This window comes from Poecilia latipinna, unplaced genomic scaffold, assembly GCF_001443285.1.
Source record: "Poecilia latipinna isolate Pla-1442-1.1 unplaced genomic scaffold, P_latipinna-1.0 Scaffold2345, whole genome shotgun sequence".
Lineage (NCBI taxonomy): Eukaryota > Metazoa > Chordata > Actinopteri > Cyprinodontiformes > Poeciliidae > Poecilia > Poecilia latipinna.
In genome coordinates, this window is record NW_015114961.1 from 1 (window position 1) to 7,141 (window position 7,141).

The following is a 7,141-nucleotide window of genomic DNA, read 5'->3' on the forward strand; positions in this document are numbered from 1 at the left end:
AGTTTCCACGTGGGTTAACGCGGATATTCCCCAAACAGAACGTGACTCAGCACAAAAGTGGATAAAATTACAGATCTTAAAACTGCACTGAATAGAAAAAGCAAGAACTTAAGAAAAAAATAAATAAATATATACATAAAAACAAAAATAAAAACCACAATAAAGTCCACAGAGGTCATGCACAATAAAGATCACACACAATTTAGAAATAATCAGCCAATGAACCTTCAGATGAACTCAAAGAGAATCTCTGAAAAACGTCGGTAGCATGTTGGAGCTTTCCCTCTACACCAGCTGTGATCGGTACAACACTGAAACAGTCAGCTGTAACCTAATAATCAGGTATTGTATCCCGTTATTGAACATGCCATCCGGTTGCCCTAAGAACTCCTTTTTTTGGCGCACAAGTTGTCCCTGTCCAAAGTAAAAATTATACTGGTAAAAGGACGTTTCAAACTGAAAAGGTAATTTTTCCTTTCACACGGCTGTTGCTTGTTTACATTTTGCTAACCTAACAAACAAAACAAAACAAAAAAAAAACAGAAAAAAACATCCATCATTACCGTGCATTTGTTTAAACAACTGAAGCTCCTGCTTTTACATGGTAGCACCATTAACCTCGACAGTAACGGTCAGAAATGCCAACGTATGGAAGGCTGAAGACCACCCTCCTATCTGCTCATGGTATCAATATTGCAAGCTTGTGAGCTGGTTTATGCATGTCGCCATCAGTGATGCCTGGCAACAATTGCCTTCAGGATCTCCTGCATTATTCAAAGGGCCCAACAAGCACTAGACTCTGCCATTATCTATTTAAATCTGAGTGAAGGCATGTGCCACCAAAAGTGCACTCTCTGCCACCTGCCCCGTTTATAAGAGAGAGGGAGAGAGAGAGAAAGGGGGGCCTGTAGAGAGGAGGCAAAAAGAGACAGAAAAACCAGGAGAGAGAAGTATTGGAGTGGCGGAAAGGTTATTACTGAGAGAGAAAGAGAGAGAGAGAGAGAGAGAGGCGGGAAGATGGAGGTCGCAAGGAGACGAGGGCAGCAAAAGGAGAAGAGAGACATCTGGTAAGGCGGAGAGGAGTTAAGGCAAACATTAAAATAAAAGAATGAGACGGATGTTATTAAACGAAAGCTGGGCAAAATGGGTTAGGGGACTCTAAAAGCAGGACGGAAGATGTTTGGAGGTAATTGAGATGCAAGAGGAAGAGAATCAAAGAAGGGAGCTGTGGAAGTGGGAAATGCTAAGTGAGAAAAAAAAGTCACAGTAGGCAGGGAAAATTAGAAATGTGGTGAAGGAAGGTGTGACGGTGGGAAGAAGTGTAAAAATAGGAACGGGAAGGTTTAGGTCGTCAAAAAAAAAGTAAATAAAATGTAACAATTTGGAGTTTATGCTGGTTTTAATGGGTCTGTCATGGATGGTAGGAAAAATAATTGAATAAAAAATCAGCCGCTGCTTTATTAAACCAACCAGATGTAAAGTGGAAAAGGGCAGAGAAGTCGCAATGTTCTGCTCAATTGCTACTTTCACAGATTAATATTTCAGTGGTTAGTTAGCTTAGATATTTTGCATTTTTCTGCTGCTGGTCCAAACGGGGTCATCATCCATCCCATCGTCACATCCCGAAGACTTAATATAGTCATTATAAAACTGAAATGAGAAATTTAAATCAATGTTGGATGCATAAAAGAATAGCAGCAAACATATTTGAAAAAATTTCAAATCATTATCTGACATCCATGTGTGATTACCGTTTCACAACTTTTGTAAAGCCAAGATAATTTATTTATTTACTCTTTTTTTCTTCTTTTTACTGTGCACACTGTAAAAAGAAAAAAAAAACTTTATCTATAACCAGAAAGATTATAAAAAACGCTTCAGTCATATTTAGGGATCAGTAGACATGTGAATATCCTCAACTTTTAATATCCAGCTGCATCTTCATCTTTCAAAGGACACCCATGTCTTTTCTTTGAGGAAAGCTTTTACTCATGATTATTATTCCGTTCAAATTTCTCATTCAAAAGAATTCTCTTTTTAGACGCAAGAGTTGAGTATAAAAGAACACAAGACAGAGTAAAATATTAAGGGCAAATAAAAAGACAAGCCTCCCACATATTGTAGCTTTTAAACACCGTTTCTCTTCATTATTTATCATGTCTCTTCCCCCCATCTCATCCTTTCCCATCATCCATTCATCAAATGACTGCCACCCCTTCAATCTGAGTCATCAATGCAATTGTTCATCCCCTCCATTAGGCTATCGTCCTAACCTACCCTCTCTTTATTTTTTTTCTGCCCCCGCCGCCACAACTCCGTCTCTCCATCCTTTGATCATCTGGGAAAGTAACGCACATCTTTCTCACGGCTCCAGTCAAGAGTACGTCGTCGTCTGGACCGCATGGAGATCCAGTTAAACAAGTCATCTTCTTCTACTGTAATGTATTTTCCATTTCTCCTGCCACTTGGGAGAGAGAATTTCACTGCTAATCAATCAACCCGTTTTAAGTACCATAAACCAAGTCCAGTACTCACCCCTTTGTAGCCATGAACCGATGATTCTATGGTTTTATTGTTAAGAATTCAACAATCGCTATGAAATAAAGACGCTGTTGTTATATATAAAACAAAAGCCATCAAGTGATTTTTTTTTCGCCCCACACAAAGTTGACTCCATCCTGAGGTAAAGTGGTCCACTTAGCTGCCCTTTGGTGTGGGATTAAACCTTTCAGCGAAATAGTGCAGTGCAACCACCAGATGAGAGACGTATTTGACTTTTTCTGGCTGCTACAACTCATGAATATTTCAAACTCAGAACTTACTGTATGTGTAATTCACGCCTTGATGGAAAAGAAGCATTAATAGATTTTTTTATTTTTTTTTTTGTGAACTGTAAGTATCGCCTGTCGAGATGTACGTGAAAATTAAAGAAACGAAGAAAGAATAACATGCTTTTCACAACGGGGTGCAAACTGGAGCCGTTATTTCTCACTCACCCAACTCTGCTGCGGAGGATCTTAGCATTCTCCTTTGATGATTACTAAATAATATTTAGCACAGATGCAATGCAAACACACAATAGGTGTTTTCAAACACGTGAAAACAGCAGGAACTAAGTTGAATGTATTCAATTCTGGCTTTGATTGGGTTCAAAAAACACAAAAAAATGCCTCCAGACTCTGAAATTGCTGTGTGACCTGAACTTTTTTTCCTAGGGAAACTGACGCCAACGACTCATGGTCGTTTATCGCCGAATTACAAAATCCAATCAATCGCAGAGGAAAAAGCTGGATTGAAACCCAAACATCCCCAAACACACACCCACCCACACACACACGCACACACACACACACACACACCCTTCCGCCAATATCTGAATGAAGATATGCTAATGCGCTTCCGTTTGGAGGGAGCCCTCCAGCCACGGTCCTCTCGCCTCGGATTTAGGCGTGAAGTGCCTCTGTGATCATTCTGCAGTTCTTCACGCAGCCTGTAATCACTGCAGCATTCGTTCACTCATTCTGTCAGTCGGCGAGGAATAAAGAGGGCCCAGCTGATGCCCGGCGCTCGCTCCCCCCCCCTCAACTGACCTCCCAGTCCCAACTGTAACACACTCATCAGCAAAACCCTCAAGGTAAACACTCACAGAGGCAACCAAGAGCAAACACACAGCCACGATGTGCAAACACACATGCACACAAACACACACACACACAAAAAAAAGAAAACGGGCCACCTTGGCTGGCCAGCGATGGGCAGTGGACTTGGGCTCGGGGCTTGCTAGGTTGGAAAGGGGAACAATTTCATGCCCAAGTGCATCAGACAAGAGCACACTGGGAACATGAGCAAACATTTTTCCACCCAGATAAGTTACAGCAATTACCCTCGCCTCTTTAACCTTGCCGCTCGCCTGCGAGCTCTTTTATTCATTCATTTATTTATTTTTCTTCTCTTTGGTCCCATCCGCTAGACCAGTTCCAAACATGCGGTTTTTGCCCGGCGTTCCGTTTCTCACCGTTACATCATCTATTCAGACGACAAGCCGTCTCGAGACATGTACCACAAATGCATGACCGTGTGGCCGTGCTGTTGGTTCCGGTTGCCCCCATTATGCTGCTGCTGCTGCTGCTGCAACTGTGGCGGCGGGAGCGATTAAATATGCAGCGTCAAGGGGGGAAATGTGTCAAGACAAGGTGGTAACACTCCAGTAAGAGTAGCTCCACCGAGGCACCGATGGTGTGCTTAGGGCCGTGTGTACAACTGAAAGAGAAGTGTGAAGCGTGTGCACGAGTGTGTTTCTCCCTACTCGGCTAAACCAGGACCAGTGACAATATGGCTCTCTTATTAGCGTCTGCCATTGTTGCCAGGCTTCTTTTAGCCTGGAGATGAGACAATGAAGCTTTTTTTTTTTTTTAACAGAAGTAAACAGGAAAAGTAGTGGGTATCTGAGAAACTGGGCTGGCTTTAATCCCAGTGGGCACAACTCCACTAATCAGTCGGGTATTCCGTCAGTCTGAAGGAAGGAAAGGACGGTTATCCACTTTCTCTTTCGAATGAATGATGCCTTTTAGATGAAAACAGGGAATTTCTCTACGTTTCTCGGGATAAACGTGGATTTAAAATTGAGGCAAAAATTAAAGAATGAGAAGGTAGAGAGGCAGGCTTCAATAAAATCAAAAATATGCATCTCTGTGTACTCCCAACTGGCTAAAAAACCCAACAAAATAAGAAAATCAAGTAAGACGAGTTGCTTTGACTAAATGTAGGTTAAAGGTCGCCTCACTTCAGTTTGATTACCTCAGTCTAATGATGATACCAAACCATAGCCCTCCAATTAAGTCCACTTTTATTTGAAAAAGACTAACAAAGCCAGTCAAATATAAAATAAAAAGCCCAATCTTTCATCATTTCCCACTCTACCCCGTTCTTTGATTTTTTTTTTTCCATTTCCTGCTCATTCAGCTGAACGGACCGCGGAGCGATCGGGTTCTGTCGGTAAACTGGTTATTTTTAACATTGTTTATTGGGAGCGTTTTTATTAGGCACAAAGAGCCAGACTGAGTGTTTTCTCTGTGTAATTTCATTAATGTGCAACATGGGGAGCCAGAATTATGTCCATGATCATTTGGTTGTCCAACTTTCTGTAGGAGTAATATAATAGCTTTGTAACAAAACTGCAGTTGGATGAACAGGAAATGGTTATTTTACTAACTTATCTATTTTTGTTTATAGTCTTAATGGGTTTAAACAAAACAAAACAAAAAAAAAACACATAACGTTAATCATTTTGATTCAAAGACCCAAATAAAAACGTAGAGTACAGAAGCTAGCTGGTTGTTGTCTGCAAAGCACAGAGATACCAGAAAGATATAACAACAACGGTTTCCCTCGGTGTGCGCCACAAGCACATCTTCACATCATATCTTAAATCTGGAACGTTTGCACTCTGCTGGAGAGGGCAAGCTGACACTGACCCAGTTAAACCCAAGGAAAAAGTTTACCTTAGGCAGTCTCTCGTGATGAAAAACAAAAACGAAAACGTTCCAACAGAGATGATGGGACAGACCCTGGAGGAATGAGCTGAAGCGCGCCTGATAAAAAACAACATGATCTATAAAGACGGCCGGAATCTACCAACACCTGCTTCTCTCCGCACTGGTAGGCTTAGTTCCAACAAAACCAGCCGACATGTTCTGCCCTTTTCTTTGAGAATAGAGGACTAGCACTAAAGTTCTGTTAGAAACCCTTAAAATCTACAAAATCACACAAGCAAATTTTCATGGGAAGAGGATATTTTCCTTTCCCACGGTGTAACTTTGTCAAACGTCCGGACTGTTCCGTTTATATTAAAACTAGAAAAAAAAGAAAAAGTGAAATGAATTTAATCTAAGTTTGTGGGATTCATCTTTAGCTGCAGGCTGGAATGAAAAAATTGAGCTTTTGACAAACGGACAGCATGGAGCTGGACGTCATGAAAATGTTCATTTATTTCAGTAATTCCATTTTAAAAATGATACTCATATTTTTGCTTTCATGCGGAGGGATACATTTCAAGTGATTACTTCTGTTAATTGTGATGATTGGGGCTTGCGGCTAATTAAAACCCAGGATTCAGCTTCAGAAAGTCTAAATAGACCAACAGATGAATGACTTTTTTATCCTGAAATGTCGCTAGAGCCATTCTAAGACTAACACAATAACAAGGAAAACTCCATGAAAAGGGTAAGCCACAAAACGCTACTGCTATAGAAGATCACAGTCCTGACTTTAAACATATTCATGGAAAGTTGAGTGGAAGGAAAAAGTGTAAATTGAAACATGGATAAGTACATGTACACGAGAGTAAGCAAAGTTCATTTAAGAGAATAAATTAACAGATTTCTTCTGTTTTTATCCTTTTAGTCACACAAATACTTCCCAAAGCTATTATAATGTCAGAGAAAAATAATGAGTGCGATTTTTAAATTATGAGTTCATTTATTAGGGGAAAAAGCTATTTATAATGCATATGTGATAACAGTTAACTAGTCAGGGTTTTTCTTTTGTCACTGTGGGAGAAATTTGATGAACATTTTGTTTTAAATTCAGTCAGTCCACAGCATCTCTATTCAATTTAAGTCCTGACTTTTCATCCAAAACCCTATTTGGTTCATTGTCCTGCTACATAAGGTCACACACAAATGCTTGGACCATATTACTTAGGTTACATTTGACTGAGTACAGTTACTTGGTGAAATAAAACATTTGTGACCAATAAATGGAAAAAAATAAAATAAAATCATACAAGTAAGAACTAGAACACAATCGTCATCATAGGGTTTTGCAATGAAATCTGCAGAATTGGTCCTCAAATGAGCAAATCTTAAGGATATGCACACTTTTAACATCTATTTTTTTTATGTTTTACATATATTAAAAAGATGATTAGTGAGATTCATGACATCAGGCAGCTCTTTTTTTTTTTTTTTACATGCTAAGAGTACTTGTGACCCGGAAAAGTGTCATTCATGTGTGATTAATCAACATCAAAGTAATGCAGCTCTTAATGGATGCTGACAAAGAGATCAAAACAATTCGGCATATTTTGTGCCATCGAACATCATTAATTCAACTCATCCCACTTTCATTGCCTGTTTTACAG